Source organism: Equus caballus, chromosome 8 (genome assembly GCF_041296265.1).
Source record: "Equus caballus isolate H_3958 breed thoroughbred chromosome 8, TB-T2T, whole genome shotgun sequence".
Lineage (NCBI taxonomy): Eukaryota > Metazoa > Chordata > Mammalia > Perissodactyla > Equidae > Equus > Equus caballus.
Genome location: NC_091691.1, coordinates 6,574,637 through 6,595,205, shown reverse-complemented (window position 1 = coordinate 6,595,205; position 20,569 = coordinate 6,574,637).

The following is a 20,569-nucleotide window of genomic DNA, read 5'->3' as shown; positions in this document are numbered from 1 at the left end:
TGATCTTATATCTAATAAGATGTTTGGTGTAGGTGTTTATAGCAGATGTCCCCTTTCTAATTAACAGGTTTCTCTTCTATTCCCCCATGTATAAAATTTTTATCATGTGTGAGTGTATATCAAGTGTTTGTTTTGGCATCTATTAAGGTGAGCATATATTATTGGGTCTTTTTCTCATTAATGGAGAATTACATTGATTTACTTTCCTTTTTTAAAACAACTTTATTGAGATATAATTCACATACCATATATTTCACTCATTTTAAGTGTACAATCCAATGGTTTTTGGTATATCCACAGGTATTGTGCAACCATCACCATAATGAATTTTAGAACATTTTCATCTCCCCAAAAAGAAAGCCCATACCCTTTAGCTATCACTCTGCGTCCCCCATTCCCACCTCCCCAGCCCTAAGCAATGAGTAATCTACCTTCTGTCTCCATAGATTTCCCTATTCTGGATTTTCATATGATGGAATCATATAATATGTAGACTTTTGGAATTGGCTTCTTTCACCTAGCATAATGTTTTCAAGGTTCATCCATGTTGTAACACGTATCTTCATTCCTTTTTATGGCCAAACAATATTCCACTGTGTGGATATACCACATGTGGTTTATTCATTCGTAGTTGATGGACATTTGGGTCATTTCTACTTTTTGGCAATTATGAATAATGCTGCTATAAACATTCATATGCAAATTATTCTATGGACGTATACTTTCATTTTTCTTGTATATATACCTAGGAGAGGAATTGCTGGGTTGTTTGGTAACTCTGTGTTTGTTTGAGGAATTGGCAGATTGTTTTCCAAAGTGGCTGCACCATTTTACATACATTCCCACTAGCAGCGTGTGAGGGTTCCAATTTCTCCACATCCTCACCATCTCTTGTTATCTTCTGTCTTTTGAAAATTATTATTAGAATAGTCACCCTTTTCTTTTTTTTTTTTTTGAGAAAGATTAGCCCTGGGCTAACATCTGCCACCAATCCTCCTCTTTTTGCTGAGGAAGATTGACCCTGAGCTAACATCTGTGGCCATTTTCCTCTACTTTATACACGGGACGCCTGCCACAGCATGGCTCAATAAGCAGTGCATAGGTCCATGCCCAGGATCTGAACTGGCAAACCCCCTGCCGCCTAAGCAGAGCGTGTGAACTTCACCGCTACGCCACTGGGCTGGCCCCTACAATAGCCATCCTAATGGATGTGAAGTGGTATATCATTGTGATTTTGGTTTACATTTCTCTCATGACTAAGGATGCCAAGCATCTTTTCTTATGCTCATTGGCCATTTACATTATCTACCTTGGAGAAATGTCTATTTGAATTCTTTGCCATTTTTACCTTGGATTATTTGTCTTCTTATTATTGAGTTGTGAGAGTTTTTTATATATTCTAAATACAATTCTCTTATCAGATATATGGTTTGCAAATATTTTCTTCCATTCTGTGGGTTATCTTTTAGTTTTTGATGGTGTCCTTGAAGCACAAAGATTTTGAATTTTGATGAAGTCTAATTTATCTATTTTTTCTTTTGTTGCTCATGCTTTTGATGTCATCCAAGAATCCTTTCCCAAATCCAAGGTCGTGAAGATTTACACCCATGTTTTCTTCTAAGAGTTTTATAGTTTAACCTCTTATGTTTGCATCTTTGATCCATTTTGAGTTAAGTTTTGTACATGATGTGAAGTAAAGATCTAACTTCATTCTTTTGCCTGTGGCTATGCAATTGTCCACTGATTGATTTTCATATGTTAAATCAACCTTACATTGCTGGTCATGGTGTATTGTCCTTTTCATATATCACAGGATTCAATTTGCTAATATTTTGTTTAGGTTTCTTGCATCTACTTTGTGAGAGAGATTGGAACGTTATTTCCTTCCTTCCTTTCTTTTTTCCCTTCTCAGGTGTTTGTCATCATAAATGAATATGTGCTCCTCCCTTTCAATCTCTGGAAAGTGTAAGATTGGTGTTACATCTTCCTTAAAATTTGGAAGATTCATCAGCAAAGCTATGTGGGCATGGAAATTCTTTGTGTGAAGATTTTTACTTATGGATTGAGTAAATTGAATAGATGTAGTATTTGTTCCGGTTTTCTATTCTTGTGTCAGTTTTGGTAAACTGTCTTTTTTTCTAGGAATGTATTCGTTTTATCTAAAATTTCAGTTAATTAGCACAAACTTGTTACTAACATTCTTTTATACTCTTTTTCCTGTCTGTAGGATCTTTAATGATGTACTCATGTTCTTCCCTGACATTGAAGTCTCTCTTTCTTTCTTCTCTTAATCAGTCTTGCTAGAGCTTTATTAATTTCATTATTTTGTAATAATAAAAGTTTAGGGGCCAGCCTGGTGCCACAGCGGTTATGTACGCACGTTCTGCTTTGGCAGCCCGGGGTTCGCTGGTTCGGATCCCGGGTGTGGACATGGCACCATTTGGCACGCCATACTGTGGTAGGTGTCCCACATATAAAGTAGAGGAAGATGGGCATGGATGTTAGCTCAGGGCCAGTCTTCCTCAGCAAAAAGAGAAGGATTGGCAGCAGATGTTAGCTCAGGGCTAATCTTCCTCAAAAAAAAAACATGTTTAATAATATTATTATTATTGTATTATTTTTCCAAAGAACACATTTTAACTTGGATTATTTGCTCCATTGTCCACTTGTTTTTTATTTCATTAATACCTGCTTAGCTGTATTATTTCTTTCTACTTTCTTTGGGTTTAATACGGTATTCTTTTTTAAATTCTTAAGAAGAATACTTAGATCATTTGTTTTTCAGCCTTCTTTTCTAATATATGCATTTTAGGCCATAATTTATTTCTAAGTACAGGCTTAGCTATGCCCTCTATTTTGAGCTATCATATTTTCAATATTATTCAGTTCAAAATGCTTTTAAGGTGGGCTGGCCCCGTGGCCGAGCGGTTAAGTTCGTGCGCTCCGCTGCAGGCAGCCCAGTGTTTCGTTGGTTCGAATCCTGGGCGCGGACATGACACTGCTCATCAAACCACGCTGAGGCAGCGTCCCACATGCCACAACTAGAAGGACCCACAACAAAGAATATACAACTATGTGCCGGGGGGCTTTGGGGAGAAAAAGGAAAAAATAAAATCTTTAAAAAAGAAAAATGCTTTTAAGGTACATTGTGATTTCATCTTTCACCCTTAGCATAATCATGAATTGCTTAATTTGAAAAGCATTTGGGTTTTTATAGTTTTATTTTTATTTGTAATTTATATTTAACATAATTCCTCTGTGTTCAGAGAACGTACTTGGAATTTCAATACTTTGTATTGATTGAGATTTGCTTAGTGGCTCAACTATGGCTGATTTTTTATATGTGTCAATTAGGTTAAATTGATTAATCAAGTTTTCAGGTCTTCTATAACATACTAATTTGTGTTTACTTGTTCCATCAGGTGAGGGAGATATGTTCATACCTCCGTCTGTAATATAGACTTGTCTATTTTTCCTTTTAGTTCTGTCAGTTTTGACTTAACATGTTTTTTAACATTTATGAAAACTCTAGATTGTTACATCTTCCTGCTGGATTTGCCTTTTTTACCATTATGAATGTCCCTGTTTGTCTCTGATAGTGCTATGTGCCTTGAAGTCTAACCATATGTAATATTAGTACAGCTATGCCATTTTTTTTCTTTTTGTATAGTGTTTGCATAGTAAGTATGTCTTTTTCAATCATTATGTCTTCAAACTCTATGTGTCCTTATATTTACAGCGTGTCTCTTATAAGTGGCATATCATTGGGTCTTGTTTTTTTAATTTAGTCTGACAATATTTATCTTTTAATTGGAGTGTTTAGTCCATCATTAATTAAATTATCAATACATTTATATTCAAATCTACTGTCTTACTTTTATTTTCTATTTAGCCAAATTGTTCTATATTCCTTTTTCTTTCTTTTATCACCTACTTTTAGATATATCACGTTTTTTTCTTATTGTTCTATTCTTTCCCATCTGTTAACTGATTAGTTATAATTTCTGTACTAGTCTTTTAATGGTTACCCTAGAGATTAAAACATATATGTTTGCCTTTTTGACTTAGGTAAAATTTACATACACAGAAATACGTAAATCTTAAGTATAATTCAATGAGGTTTGATAAATGTATACAGCCATATAACCACTACCTCAGTCAAGATAGAGAACCTTACCATTATCCCGGAATGTTCCCTCAATCTCTTTCATACCATCTCTGCTACCCAAAGGCAATTACTATTCTAACATCCAGAACTATATTAGTGTGGCCTGTTCTTGAACTTCATATAAAAGTAGAATCATGCAGTGTGTACTCTTTAGTGTTTGACCTCTTTTGCTCAGAATAATGCTTTTAAGATTCAAGGACGTTGTTGCATATATCAGTAGTGCAGTCATTTTCAGTGCTGAGTAATATTCCATTATATACACATACCACGGTTTGTCCCTTCTCCTATTGAGAGGCATTTGAGTTCTTTCCAGTTTGGGGTTATTATGAATAAAGCGGCAGTAAACTTACTTGTACAAGCATTTTTGTGGACAAAAGTTTTCACTTCTCTTGGGACTGGAATTGCTGGGTTGTAGGGTAGGAGGATATTTAATTTTATAAGAACTTGCCAAAGAGTTTTCCAAAGAGGGTGTACCATTTTACATTGTTACCAGAACATATGAGTTCTGGTTGCTCCGCATCTTCACCAACGTTAATTTTAGCCATTCTAATGGATATGATGTATCTCGTTATGGTTTAAATTGTATCATCCAGGTGATTAATGACCTTGAGCACTTTTTTTATGTGCTTATTGACCATTCATATGTCTTCATTTGTGAATGTCTGCTCAAGTCTTTTTCCCATTTTAAAAAATGGGGTGGTTTGGATTTTTATTCTTGAGTTGTCCAAGTTGTTTATGTACTGTGATTATAAGTTCTGTATCAGATATATGTATTGCAAATATTTCTTCCAGTGTGTGGCTGGCCTCTTCATGTTCTTAATGGAGTCTCTTGATAAGCAGAAGTTTTTAATTTTAATGCAATTTAAGTTATTCATTTTTTCTTTCTTTCTTTCTTTCATTTATTTATTTATTTATTTATTTATTTATTTATTTATTTATTTATTTATTTTGAGGAAGATTAGCCCTGAGCAAACATCCTCTGACAATCCTCCTCTTTTTGCTGAGGAAGAGTGGCCCTGAGCTAACATCTGTGCCCATCTTCCTCTACTTTATATGTGGGATGCCTACCACAGCATGGCTTGTCAAGCGGTGCCATGTCCACACCCAGGATCTGAACCAGTGAAACCCAGGCCGCTAAAGCGGAACGAGTGAACTTAACTGCTGCAACACCAGGCTGGCCCTAATTTTTTCTTTCATAGTTTTTTTAATCCTAAGAAATCTTTGCCTACCCTAAGGCTATGAAGATATTCCTGCATGTTTTTCTAGAAGCTTTGTAGTTTTATCTTTTATATTTTGGTATATGGCTGATCTCAAATCAATTTATGTATGTGAAGTTAGGTTCATCTGAAGTTAGGTTCAATTTCCATAAACTTATCCAACTGTTCCAGCACTGTCGCTGAAAAGACTTTCCTTTCCTCACTGAATTGCCTGGGCATCTTTGTCAAAGTCAACTGACAGTACATGCGTGGGTTTATTTCTGGGTTTCAATGATCTCTGTCTGTTCCATTGATCTATCTTAATTACTGTTGCTTTATTGTAAGTCTTGAAATCACTTGGCATGTATCCTCTCACTTTGTTCTTCTCTTTCAAGATTGTTTTGGCTTTTATCAGTAGGCCCTTTGCATTTCTATAAAAATTTTGAATTCAGTTTGTCAATTTTAATCAAAAAGCCTGTCGAGATTTTGATTGGGATTGTGTTGAATCCAGAGCTCAATTTGAGGAGAACTGACATTTTAACAGTGTTGAGCTTCCCCATTCATGGACCTGAGAAATCTCTCCATCTTTGACTTTTTACAACCAAAAGTACGGTAAAAAGTATAAATTAGTACTTTTGCTCATTCCTGGTCAATGCAAGCACCTTAGAACGTTTAAATTCCATTTATCCCTTTTCTGCCTTTGTATTAAGACCATAATGCATCTTTCTTCCACTAGATTTTGTTTTGTTTTCGCAGGAATGTGCATAGCAGCTATATTCATAAGGTTCCCAAACTAGAAATAACCCAAATATCCATTAGCAAGATTAGGGCAAATAAATCACCATGGGATGCTACTGTACAAGAAAAATGAATGAACTACCAGGACATACAACAACGTGGATGAATCTCAAAAACATCACATTGAGCAAAATAAGTCAGACACCATGGGATAATATTGTCTGGTTGCAGTGATAGGAAATTCAAGAACAGGCAAACCTACTCTATGGGGATAGAACCCTCAACAGTTGCTTTCCTCAGGGCAGGAGTGATCACTGGGAAGTTGCATGAAGGAGCTTTCTGGGGAGATGGAAATATCTGGGTGGTGGTTACATAGATGTATACATTTGTCAGAACTCATCAAATGTTAAATGTAAGTTCTGTGCATTCTCCAGTGGGTAAATTATAGAGCAATAAAAAGAAAAAAATCTGGAAAAACTAAAGCAAAGACAAAAACTACTGAATTAAGTAGTTGGCTACTTAATAAGTTTGTATAAGTATTTAATAAAATACTTGGTAAGTTTGGCTGAAGAAGTTTCTCCATGAAAACGTCTCCAGTTCTCTCTGATTGGTCCTGCTGCCAAACAAGTTTTGAAAAAACCCCACAAAAAACAGTTTTCTACTTTTGTTTTCCAGAGACCATTTCTGGAATGACCCTTTTAAAGCCCAGGCTCGATGTGCAGATGAGGGACATGAAGACTCTCTTCCTTCCAGCTCACGGCCTGTCACACCAGGTCCTAGTGGTATTAAAAGGAGGAGGAAACACTGCAGCGGCTTGAGATAGACCTGAGGGAATTTGCTATGGTCAAGTGACACCCTCTGCTCCAGACTCTTCTGTCTACTTCCTAGCTGCCTTTTGCCATGCACTGGACTAGAAGCTTCCAGCTACATCTGTGTTGACAGAGGTCTCCTCTGGTTGGGTACAGAAACAGTATATGGATGTCATGTGTTGACAGATTTTGTTTCATTTTCCCCTTAAGTCATCCCATATAGAAACATCCTGGATTGGTGAGTGCCCTGGTAAAATCCAAGAGGGGTTTCCTGAGTCTGAGTAGAGATGGTTTTCCTCCAGAGTCAGGGCTGGCAAACCAGGACTCACCACCTGTTCTCGTAAATAAAGTTTTATTGGACACAGCCACGCAGATTTGTTGACCTCATCTATGGCTGCCTTCCTGCCATAAGCGCAGAGTTGAGTAGTTGCAACAGAGACTGTATGGCCTGCAAAGCCTAAAATATTTACTATTGGGCCCTTTACAGAAAACGTTTGTAACCCCTGGTCTAGAGCACCCTGCATGGCCAGGCAGAGAGAGTGACTGGGGGCTTCCGCCCTATGGTTCAGAGTGAAGATGGCATCAGAGGTGGGGGCTGGCCACAGGCTCAAGAAAAACTTATGGGAGGGTGGTGGATATAGTTCACCAAGAAGGACGAGTATCTTCAGGGATGACTGGAGCTCTTTGACCTTCAGTTACCACCAAGACTAGAACTCAGATGGGAATCAGAGGACTCTGGATCAGGTTAGGTATCCTGGGATATGTGGGGAAAGACACAGAGGGCTTGCTGGAGAGCTGGAAATCCTTGTGGAAAAGGCCAGGGAGAGCTTGTCGGTGAGTCCAGAGGCTGCAAAGGGGCAAGCAAGTACCAGGCCAATCCGGAGGAGCAGAGGCCACGGCTTCCACTATTTTGTCTCACATCTGAGCCTCCAGATAGGTCGTGGGCACTAAAACTTCCTGTAGAAATCCCAGCACAATTTTGCAGAGGAGGGTAATCATTACAACACTTTTCAAGAGTGAACAACAACAAAAAAAATTAAAAGACACCAGTATACAACCTCTTATGTTTTAAGAACACACACACACACGTGTATTCTGACTCTCAAGTTTTAAGAATATATGCATATATATCTATACGTATATCTATATGTTTATATATGTGTATATATATTTAAGAGTATACACATATATATGTGTGTGTATAAAATATTTACATATAAAATCTTTAATGTCTCCTTTAAGCTATGAAATTCTATGCTTTTAAGGCCATATGTGCATGATTTGGGGTCCTGTTCCATAAAATTTTCTCTTTTTTTTTTAAAGATTGGCACCTGAGCTAACAACTGTTCCCAATTTTCTTTTTTTTTTCTGCTATTTCTCCCCAAGTCCCCCCAGCACATAGTTGTATATTTTAGTTGCTAGTCCTTCTAGTTGTGGCATGTGGGATGCCGCCTCAGCATGGCCTGACGAGCGGTGCCATGTCCATGCCCAGGATCCGAACTGGCAAAACCCTGGGCTACCAAAGCAGAGCCGCGCACTTAACCGCTCAGCCACGGGGCCGGCCCCCAAATTTTTAAATAATAAATAATGTCTAGTTGTGTCTACTTAATGAGGAGAAGGGAGAGTGACTGGACAAAGAGGAGAGGGAGAGAGGGAAGGAGGGAGAAAAAGGAAGATGCCACGTTAGAAACAAACATGCTTGTAATGAGCTAGACTTGAAAATGAGACCCTAGGGAGGGCAGGCAGGTTCACGGCGCCTCTTCTCCAGCTCCTGGCCTCTTAGAGAATGTTATTAAAGTTCTTCCAAAGCTGTGTTGCAGACCTAAATGTGGCACGTGACCTGTATACAGGCAGATAAATGCAGCCAGTGGAGCTAAGTTCACCGCAGGATCATGGCCACTTTCATTGGTCCACAAAAAGCTGTCTTCATGTGGCAGGAGCAGAAGAACAACTGAATAATGGTGGTAGCTTATTTACATGAAACAGGTGTGTACAGTTTGCACGATGTGGCTGAAGTGAAGAAATTACCCCAAAGGTAGCTCCTCGGGGACTCTTGCACAACAGTAACCAAATTCTAGTCTTTCCAGTTGCCATTGGTAACCCCCAAAAGCATCCTCTCTGCTGTGATGTGGCTGAATTGGAGAGAGCCTATTTTTCCAAGCTTATAGGAAAAGAAGGAAAGAAATGGATACCTGAGTGGTTTTAATAAAAGATAGTCCCAAACTTTAGAACATGCTCCGTGCCCATCAACGCTTGCCCTAGCTGTCCCTTCTTCACTAGGGAAAAGCATCCACTCCTCTATCCAAAAGGAGTAATACACCCAGTGTTTTTCTTTTGGAGAGGCTGGTGGTGTGTGAGCAGAGTGGGAAGAAAAAGTCAGCGATGGGGGGTATCCCTTTATGACAAAGCTATTCGTTTTCCCCATGCATCCTTAATACTTGAATACTGATTGCTATAAATCATTTGACGTGTGATTACAAAGAGCTGTGAATGAGGCATCACAGTCAAATCTCTTCTCTACTTTGAAAAACGTAACCTCCTTGAAGACTCTGATAAGTTACATTTAGAAGCGATGCCCATCGCAGTTCCCTAAGCACCGTCTCTGGCTCTGAACAGATGCAGACAGCATGAAAGATGCCGACGGCGTCAAAATCTCTGAAGGTTCTGCTCTGTCTCCGAACTAGAAAACCTGGAGCATTCTTGTAATTCTCACCTTCCTGAGCCTCCCATCTCAACAATGAGAAATCCAGAAAACAGGGTTCCCTTTAGTCTTGGGCCAGGGCTTGAAACTAACTCTCCACTAACTAGCTAGGTGACCTTGGTTAAATGACTTAACCACTCTGATATTCAGTGACTTAGATGGACGTTTGAATATTGCTTGCTTCATGGAATTGTGAGGATGAAATGATGCAGCACACTTTCAAAGCACCTGTTAGGTGCGGATTATCCAACAGCCACTGGGCATTAATTTCTTCTGGGATTTCCCTACTGCCACTAGGGGGCAGAGTCAGCCTAGGATTTAAGAATGAATATGCACTCCTTGGTGATTCAACTTTGAATTTCCAAAGCAGTTTCACAGTGGATGGTGGCGGCTGAGCGGCACTATGCCTTTCATGGGCCGTAGGCACTTTTACCTTCATGAACCCCTTCCTCCATAAAAAAAATATTAAAAACCATATTTACAACTGTGTTGATATAAAGATAATAGAATCCAGGATGGGTTCATTGTTATATTTTTTTTTTCTTATTTAAAATAAATTAAAATCAAAACATTGCCGTGGGCCCCTAGCAATATCATGGCCCTAGCACTTTTCCTACTGTGCCTGCTGGTCAAGCCGGCCCTGAGTGGTGGTGGGGAGGGTATGCCATCACTCCTGGTGCAATGAGGGAAGCTGAGGCTTTGGGAGTGTCCGAGTGCCGGCCGGGCCTCTTACAAGTCGTGTGTATTGATCAGCTAGGGCCGCCACAACAAAAGACCACAGGCTGGGTGCCATAAACAAGAGAAATTAATTTTCTCACAATTCTGGAGGCCAGAAGTCCAAGATCAGGTTGTCAGCTAGTTTGGTTTCTTCTGCGGCCTCTCTCCTCGGCTTATAGATGACCTTCTCACTGTGCTCACGTGGTCTTTCTTCTGTATGCGCACACCCCTGGTGTCTCTCTGTGTGTCCGAATTTCTTCTTATGAGGACCAGTCAGATGGGATTGAGGCCCACCGTATCAGTCTCATTTGAACCCGTCACCTCTTTGAAGGCCCGCTCTCTAAACACAATCACATTCTGAAGGTTCTGGGGTCAGGGCTTCAACATATGAGTTTTCAGGGGACACGATTCAGTCCATTCAGACTAAAATGGGGCAACGTTGGTGACCGCTTATTGGGCACAATAGGATTTTGTTTTGGCGTGATGAAATGTTCTCGACCTAGATAGACATGATGGTTGTATAACATTGTGAATGTACTAAATGGGACTGAATTGTTCATTTTAAAGTGGTTAATTTTAACAACAAAAAAACCCAAACAACCCAATTTAAAAATGGGCAAAGGATTTGAACACCACTTCACACCCATTAGGATGTCTATAATTAAAGCAAACAGACAGATAGGAAATAACAAGCATTAGAGAGAATGTGGAGAGTTTGGAACCCTCGTACAGTGCTGGTGGGAATGTAAAATGCTGCGGCCGCTAGAAACCAGTTTGGCAGTTCCTCAAAAAGCTAAACCTAGAATTACCTTATGATTTGACAATTCCACTCCTAGGCATATGCCCAAAGTAGTTGAAAGCAGGGACTCAGACAAATACTTGTACGCCGATGTTCATTGCAGCATTAGTCACAATAGCCAAAAGGTGGAAACAACCCAGTGTCTATCAACAGATGAATGGACAAACAAACCATGGTCCATACACACAACAGAATATTATTCAGCCTTCAAAAAGAAGGAAACGGACATATGCTAAAACGTGGATGAATCTTGAGGACACTGTGCTAAGTGAAATAAGCCAGACACAAAATGACACATATTGTATTATGCCATTTACATAAGGTACCAAGAATAAGCAAATTCATAGAGACAGAAAGTAGAATAGTGGCTACCAGGGGCTGAGAGGGAGGGTCGACCGGGAGTTTTGCTTAACGGTTGTGGAGTTTTTGTTTGAGATGATGAAAATATTTTGGAAATAGACATTGGTGACGGTTGTCCAACATTGTGAATGTACTTTGTATCTCTGAATTATATATTTAAAGTTGGTTAAAATGGTAAATTTTATGTTATATGTATTTACCACAATAAAAATAATGAAATAAAAATATTTTTATTCTTTCCAAAAAAAGGGGTTAATTTTGTTGTGTGAATGTCACCTCAATTTAGAAAGTGGGGAGACACCAATCATGAGTTAGGTTTGGGGTTCAAACAGGATATGGAAAAGGTGACAGGAGGACAGTTCGGTGCTACAGAGAGAAGCAGGTTAAGTCTCCTGAAAAGGCACAGAAAAGGAGATTAGCCTTCAACTAGCGTTGTCGAGGACCTACTTTATCCTGGGGCCATGGTTAACCCAGGGAATCCCTGTCACGGCCCCAGGGCTTCTTGGAACTCAGAACCCCTTGAGGGAGACAGATGTCAACTACTACCCAGAGGACACTGTGTTAAGTTCTAGAAGAGTTGTATGTGTAGAAGGAGATCAGGAGATGGATGGCCGCTAGGGCCTAACTGCCCAGAAGGAGATGACCTGGGGGGAGCAGCCATCACACAGGGCCTCCGAGGGTCCAGCTGGGGAGGCTGGGCTGAGGTTCTCTCCAGCCTCAGTCCTCAGAATCTGGACATCCCCTTCTTATTGGCTGGAATCACAGTGGCTTCAAAGTGGCTTTTAGGATTATACAAGAAATTTGGTAAATAGCAGTGCTGCAAGATGAGAGACTCAGAAAAGATCCCATTTCAAAAGGATTGACAGCTGCCAGCATGACGTTTACGGCTGCATGTGGGTGGGCATGCTCCAGCTCACAGTGTTGGAGAAGCTACCTGCTTGGAAACCTACCCGCCTGCCTGCCATCAGAGCACTGTTCTAACGGCACCTCTGTCACTCTGTTCCCTCTTCTGCTTCCTTGTTCTTCATAGGCCTCATCACTACCTGATGTGATGTCATATAGATTATCTGCTTATTATTTATATTTCCCACTAGAATGTAAATTCCATAACAACAAAAAATATTTATCAAGTGAATGCCCGGACCCCCTAAGTCTCCATATGTGGCATACTCAGGGGACAGGGCTCCAGCCAACACATCGATCAACACCAAACTCAACTTTCTCTTTAGGTTTGAATATTCTGGTCTACTTGGATATTTTGACTTCTTGGCATGTATAATTTGAGATCAGTAGACTTTTTGCTGATAAAGTAGATGCTATTTAGATTAAAATTATATGAATTGTTAGTTGTGAGTGAGAACCAAAACCAAATTTTGAGCACATTTGAACAACCCAAATATAGTTATCCAATTCTATGAACATATTTCTGTTTTTCGACAATACACTCAACATTCTTTAAAAACAGTGACTTGCCAGCTTGTTACAGCTTTACCAGCTCCCTATATTTGCCCTTCCTCGCACTCATCACAGTGTGTCATTTTCTATCCACTTGTTACAGTTTGAAAATGACCACCTAGCACTCTTTGCTCGGAGAAGGCAGAATCCATACCTCTGTTTGCTCACCATTAGATCCCTGGAGCCTATCGCAATGGAACATGGGACGTGGGACCTGGGACATGGGAGGTACTAAACACATTCTTGTAGAACGAATGATTCCAAGCAGTTTGGATGTCCCTGAGATGTGCAGAATCAAGTGACCCCAAACTGGAGCCCAAGTCCTGGAAAAGGTGAAGCAGCTCCTCTCTTAGAAAGCACCACGATTTTGGGGTATCAGTTAATTGGACATGGGTGATTTGTCCCATTTCCTGCTGCTGTCTTCCTAGCAGTCTTTCCTCAAGGTCGCCACACCTCCTCTCACTTGAGATGGCCCCTGAGGCCAAGGAAAGGAGTGGAGAAGCTGATGCCCCTTCATTCATTCCAGCACAGCTTCCTCGGTCCCTAGGACTGTTGCATTCAAACAGCTTCCCTGGACCCTCCCACCCCTGCAGCATGCCCCCAAGGAGCAGCCCACCCTCCCTAACCCTTGTCACCTCCCACAGGACAGTGCTTCAAACCAGATCCACACAAGGTAAGGTGTAGCTCCATCCACTCTTCGTGTCTGACCTCCCTCCTCTCCCTTCTGTGTCCTTCAGAGACATCCACTCCAGCCACACTCAGTCCTGAGCATCCTCGCTGGCCCCACATGGTAGAAAGATCACAGGCTTGGGAACCAAATGGACCCCAATTTGAATATCAAGACTTCAGTTTGATTCCAGCTCTGCCACAAACTAGCTGTTGACCTAGAGCAAGTAACTCAGCCTCTCTGCTCAGGTTCCTCATCTTTAAAATGGGAACATAGAGTTATTATGAGGGTTCCCAACAACTTTATCTGAGTGAAGCATACAGGAGGTTCTTGATAAGTGCAGACTACTGTCTTTGCTGCCATCATTGTTGCTATTACAGGGCTGCTGTCTCTCAACCTTGCCCTTGCCCTTCCTTCTTCCTCCCTTCCCTCAGCCACACATGACACCTCTGGTCAGAAGTATTTGCTTCTTCATTCATCCATTTACTTACTTATTGATTTAATAAGCATGCGTTTATGGGTTCTCTGTTCTAGGTATGGGGGTGGCCACCCATGCCTTCATGACACTTATATTCTAATGTGAGGAGGCATCGGCGAGAGGCACGTCTTCAACTGTGTCCTTAGAGTTCAACCTCTCAACCAAAGAAATTAATGTGTTTTATTCTATCATGTTTGTCGCATAAGGAAAATTATTATTGAAATATGTAAGGGACTGTGTAGTTCTTTAAAAGCTAACTATTAGCTACAGTCTGAAGACACGTGGTTATACAACCCAAGAGTTAAAAGCCCATTCCAAAAATTACATACAAAATGTCACATGATTAATTTCACATATGATTAACGTTGTCAGATATTAGGAAGTTCAGTCAGAAGTACGGCAGCTCACTTAATTTGGGTTGGTGGCAGTGATTGGTACAGAAGGCTCCTGGAGGAGGTGACGTTTGCAATGAGACCTTGTGGTAGGCAAAATAATGCGCCCCCCCACTACCTCCAGAATGTCCACATTCTAATCCTCAGAGCCTATGAATATGTTATGTTACATGGCAAGTGGCATTAAGGTTGCAAATGGAATTAAGGTTATCCGGGTGTCCCCAGTGTAATCACAGCGTTCTTTAAATGTGCAAGAGGGAGGCAGGAGGGTCAGGGATGTAGTACAAGAAAGATTCGGCCAGCCGTTGCTGGCTTTGAAGATGGAAGGGAGCCAAGAGCCAAGGAATGCGGCAGCCTTGAGGACCTGGAACAGGCAAGACAACTGATTTTCCCTTACAAATCCAGAAGGAATGCAGTCCTACTGGCATCTTGATTTTAGCCCAGTAAGACCCATTTCGGACTTCTGACCTCCAGAAGTATGAGATAATAAATTTTTTATGTTTTAGACCAGTAAGTTGGTGGCAATTTGTTATGTCGGTGTCGCGATCCAATGTACACACCAGGATAGATGCGGAGAGGGCTGATGGCCACTCTGAGTTTATTGTAAGCAGCGTTTCAATATATACATAGCTTACAGCTGTTAGGCATGCACAGGTGTTCTGGATGAAATAATTAGCGAATGCCAAGAATTCTTAGTGATTTCTCAAGGAGCCCTCCCTCGGCGTCTGTTTTGATATTATCATGTTATTGCTGTGCTCGTATATTTTTATCTTGGAGCAGGCAAGGTCTCTTAGGCAACGGTCCCTCCTGCTCCCAATATCGATATCGTTTCTCCATCTGTGCCCCCGGGCGGCCGACGCCTGTCTTAGGTTGCCTCCCCCTGGAGGTCTTACCCGTCATTGGCTAACTGGCCTTCTCACCTCCCGGCCACAGTTTGTTGGCAAGTTTTTTCCAGTGATTATTAACCCTTCCTGTGTCAGGGGCGGCTACATGTTACAGTAGTAGAAGGAAACTAACATAGACCTACAGGAAGGGTAGAGAAGTAGAGGAAGCGGGAAGGTACTATGCAGGAAATACTGTTCCCGGCGGAGGAAACAGCCGTGCAAACCCTTCAGCATTATTGAGGAACTGAAATATACTCTAGGAGAAAAGCAGAGAGTAGACAACATGAGGCCGATGAGAGGATAACAGGGGTCAGACCAGGCAGTGATTTGGGGTTTTATCTTAATAAAACTGGGAGTTACTAAGGTATTTGGAGCAGGGAAGCAACATGATCAGGTTTGTGAATGAAAATCTTATCGTTAAACTTCCACTTCTGAGAAGATAAAGTGGATGTACTTTTTCTTGGTCCTCCTGCCATGTGAAATAACATCTCTGGGCATTATATATATAAAACACAAGAAGACTCTGAAAGCAAGACAGAGGCAGACTGACTAGGTAACTCAGAGCACAAGTAATGACAACAGTGGTGAGATTCCTGGGTTTTCTTTTTGCCTCATATATCCCAGACTTGAAGCTGAAAAAGTTGTCAACCATAAAATGCCAATGGGTACCAAAAAAGCCCCAACAAAAGCCTGATCTCTCTAGCCAAAGGACCAGGAAACGGGAAGCCTAGTAAGACAGAAAACTTTTAGAAATAACCACTCTGTTTCAGTCAAATACCATTAAAAAAGTGTGGCCCCAGCCCTGCCAGCAAAGGCTAAATGGGGATCCTAGACTTCCACCTTCAGCAGGCTGTAATGAGGTACCTCAACCTCCCTGCTGGGGTTGTGTCAGAGAAGGCCAAGGAGGGAGCTGGGACTTCCATCTCCATCAGGAGGTAACCAAGCTCATCTCTCTCACCCCCATGGTGTCAGTGGAGACCACATGGGGAGCCTGACTTCTACCTACCTGGTAGGATCAAGGTGTTCCTCCCCATCCTCATTAGGGTGGTGTCAGAGGAAACTTAGTGGAGAGTCAGGACTCTCACCGTCAACCAGAAGTAACAAAGCCACCCCTCCACTCTGTGGTGCCAGTGGATGCCATGTGGAGAGCAGTACCAAGCATTTCTACCCCTCAGCCAGGGAGGCATCAATGAAGATCTAGTAGGGAGCTAGAACTCCCACCTCCACCCAGTAGTAATGAGGACCCCTCCTTATGTGGTAACAGAGGCTGTAAAATGGGAAACCTGGCCTTTTCCCCCTAACTGGCAGTAATGAGACAGAACCACCACTTCCCCTGTTGGAGTGGTGTCATAAGAAACCAGCTAAATCAGAAGGTTTAATAAGATCCGGATTCTCATAACATAAATCCCCAAATTTCTATGTTCCAATTAAAAATTACTCAACAGGCGGCCAGCCTCGTGGTTGAGTAGTTAAGTTCGCGTGCTCTGCTTCAGCGGCCCAGGGTTTCGCCGGTTCAAATCTTGGGCATGGACATGGCCCTGCTTGTCAAGCCATGCTGAGGCAGCATCCCACATGCCACAACTAGAAGGACCCACAACTAAAAATGCACAACTATGTACTGGGGGGCTTTGGGGAGAAAAAGGAAAAATAAAATCTTAAAAAAAAAAAATTACTCACCATACCAAGAACCAGGAAGATCTCAAACTGAATTTTAAAAAGGCAATCAATATATGCCAAAGCAAAATGGCAGAGGGGTTAGAATTATCTAACAAAGATTAAAATCTTTTAAAAGCAATCATCATAAAATGTTTCAATAAACAATTACAAACATGTTTGAAACAAATGAAAAAATAGTAAGTCCCTGCAATGAAATAGAAAGTCTTGGCAAAGAAATAGAAAATATAAAGAAAAACTAAATGGACATCTTAGAAGTAAAAAATCATAATACTAACTGAAATTAAAAAAAACTTTCAGTGGATGGATCATCTGCAGAATGGAAGGACAGAGAAAAGAATCAGTTAATTCAAAGCTAGAACAATAGAAATTATGCAATCTGAACAACAGAGAGAAAATAATCTAAAAAAATAGTGAACAGAGTCTCAGTGAAGGGACCTGTTAAAACAAAAAAATCTAATATTTGTGTCATCAGAGTCTCACAAGGAGAGAAGAAAGAGGGCAGGATTGGGAAAAGTACTTGAAAAAATAACTGCTGAAGACCTCCCAAATTTGGAAAAAGAAATAAGTCTACAGATTCAAAAAGCTGAGTAAATCCCAAAGAGGATAAACAAAAAGAATCCACATGAAGACATATTACAGTCAAACTTCTGAAAACAAAAGACAAAAAAAAGGTCTGGAAAGCAGCAAGAGAGAAAAGACAACCTATCTATAGCAGAAAGCCAATTAAGAAGATGGAGGACTCCTTAACAGAAACCATGGAGGTCAGAAAGAAATGCACAACATTTTTCAAAGGCTGAGAGAAAAGAACTGTCAACCGAAAATGCTACATCCAGTGAAATAATCCTTTAGGAATGAAGAGGAAGTAAAAACATTCTCAGAAGAAGGAAAACTGAGATAACTTGTCACCAGCAGACTTAACCTAAAAGAAAGACTAAAGGAAGTTTTCTAAACAGGAAAGAAATGATAAAAGAAGGAATCTTGGAAAGAATATGGGAAAAAGAAAAAAAAGGTAAATATAACAGACTCTCCTTTTTCTCTTGTTATAAAAAGGAACCAAATAGAAATTCTGGAGTTGAAAAGTACAACAGCTGAAATTAAAACGTTCACTAGAGGAGGTCAACAGTGGTTTCGAGCAGTCAAAAGAAAGAATCAGTGAACCTGAAGATACATAAATTGAGATTATCCAGTCTGAGGAACAGAAAAAAAAGGAATGAAGGAAATAAACATAGTCTCAGAGACTTCTGGGACAACATCAAGTATACCAACATATGTATAAGGGGAGTCACAAAAGGAGAAGGAAGAGAGAAAAGTCGGGAGGATTATTTGAAGAAATAATGGCCCCAAACTCCCCAAATTGGATGAAAAACATTAATCTACACATCCAAAAAGCTTAAAAAACTCCAAATAGGATAAACTTAAAAAGAGGTTCACACTTAGACACATCATAATCAAAGTGTTGAAAGCCAACAACAAAGAGAGAATCTTGAAAACAGCGACATCACATACAAGGGATCCTCAACAGTTAATAGCTGATTTCTCATCAGAAACCAGGAGAAAGGCAGTGGGATGACATAACAGTGCTTTAAAAGACCCACTATTGGGGCTGGCCTGGTGGTGTAGTGATTAAGTTCATGCACTCTACTTCGGAGGCCCAGGGTTCACAGATTCGGATCCTGGGTGTGGACGAACACACCACTCATCAAGCCATGCTGTGGTGGAGTCCCACATACAAAGTAGAGGAAGATTAGCATGGATGTTAGCTCAGGGACAATCTTCCTCACCAGAAAAAGGAAAAAAGAAAGGAATGAAAAAAAACCCCTACTATCAACCAAAAATTCTCTATCCAACAAAACTAATCTTCAAAAAATGGAGATAATAAAAATTAACAAATTTCCAGGTGTATTTACTCTTCTTAAAATAAATTAAAAACATTTAAAAATTGTTTAGATGAATGAGAAATTAAGACATTTTTAGATAAACAAAAACTGAGAGAATTTCATTAGTAGACCTGTCCTCCAAGAAATATCAAAGGGAATCCTTCAGGCTGAAATGAAAGAACACTAGAGAGTAACTCAGATCCACATGAAGAAATAAAGAGCACCAATAAATACATAGGTAAATATCAAAGCCAATGTAAAACTACTTTTTGTTTGTAACTCTTTTCTATGATCTGATTTAAAATATAACTGCATAAAGCAAGAATTATAAATCTACATTGATGATTACACACTGTATGAAGACGTAATTTGTATGACAATAATGGCACAAGGAGGAGGAGGAAATGGAGCCATACAGGAGAAATTTTTTATGTACTATTGAAACTAAGTTGGTATTAATCTGAACTAGATTGTTGTAAGTTAAAATGTTAATTGCAACCCTCAGGGTAACCACCAAGAAAATAACTCCAAAATAAATAGTAAAAAATGAAAAGAGGATTAAAATGTTACATTAGAAAATATTTATTTAACATAAAAGAAGACAGAAAAGAGGAATAGGGGAACAAAAAAGACATAATAAATATAGAAAACAGTAAAATGGCAGATGTAAATCCTGTCTTATCAGTAATTACATGAAATTTAAATGAACTTAAAACTCTAATTAAAAGGCAAAGATGGGCAGAATGGATAAGTAAACATGATCTCACTATATACTGTATGGCACGTTGAATAATGGCCCTCCAAAGACGTCCATGTCTTAATTAGTGGAACCTGTGATATCATCTGATGTGGCAAAGTGTGATTTGCAAGTGTGATTAAGAATCTTGAGATAGGGAGATTATCCTGGTTTATCTGGATGAACTCAGTGTAATCACAGGGGAGGTAGAAGATCACAGTGAGCAGTAGGAGATATGACAACAGAAACAAGATGTGGTGATGTGAGGGAGAGGTCACAAGCTAAGGAATGCAGGCAGCCACTAGGAACTAAAAGAAGCAAGGAAACAAATTCTCCCCTCAGAGCTTCCAAAAGGAATCAGCCTTGCCAACACCTGGACTTTAGCCCATTGAAACTGATTTTAGACTTCTGACATCCAGAACTGCAAAAGGATAAATTTGTGTGTGTGGGGGGTTTTTTTTTTTTTTTTTTTGGTTTGGAAGATTGGCCCTGAGCTAACATCTGTGCCAACCTTCCTCTATTTTTTGTATGTGGGACACTGCCACAGCATGGCTTGATGAGTAGCATGTAAGTCTGTGCCCAGGATCCAAACCCACAAACCCTGGGCTGCCAAAGTGGAGTGCACACGCTTAACCACTATGCCACCAGGCCAGCCCAAAATTTGTGTTGTTTTAAGCTACAAAATTTATGGCAACTTATTACAGAAGTAGTAGGAAACTAATACATACTGTCAACAAGAGACACACTTTAGATTCAAAGACACAAAGACATTGAAAAGTAAAAGGATGGAAAAATGTACACCAGGCAAACAGTAACCTAAAGAAAGCTGGAGCGGCCACGGTAATAACAAATAAAATAGTCTTTAAACAAAAATTGTTACTAGAGTCAAAGAAGGACAGTTTGTAATGATAATAG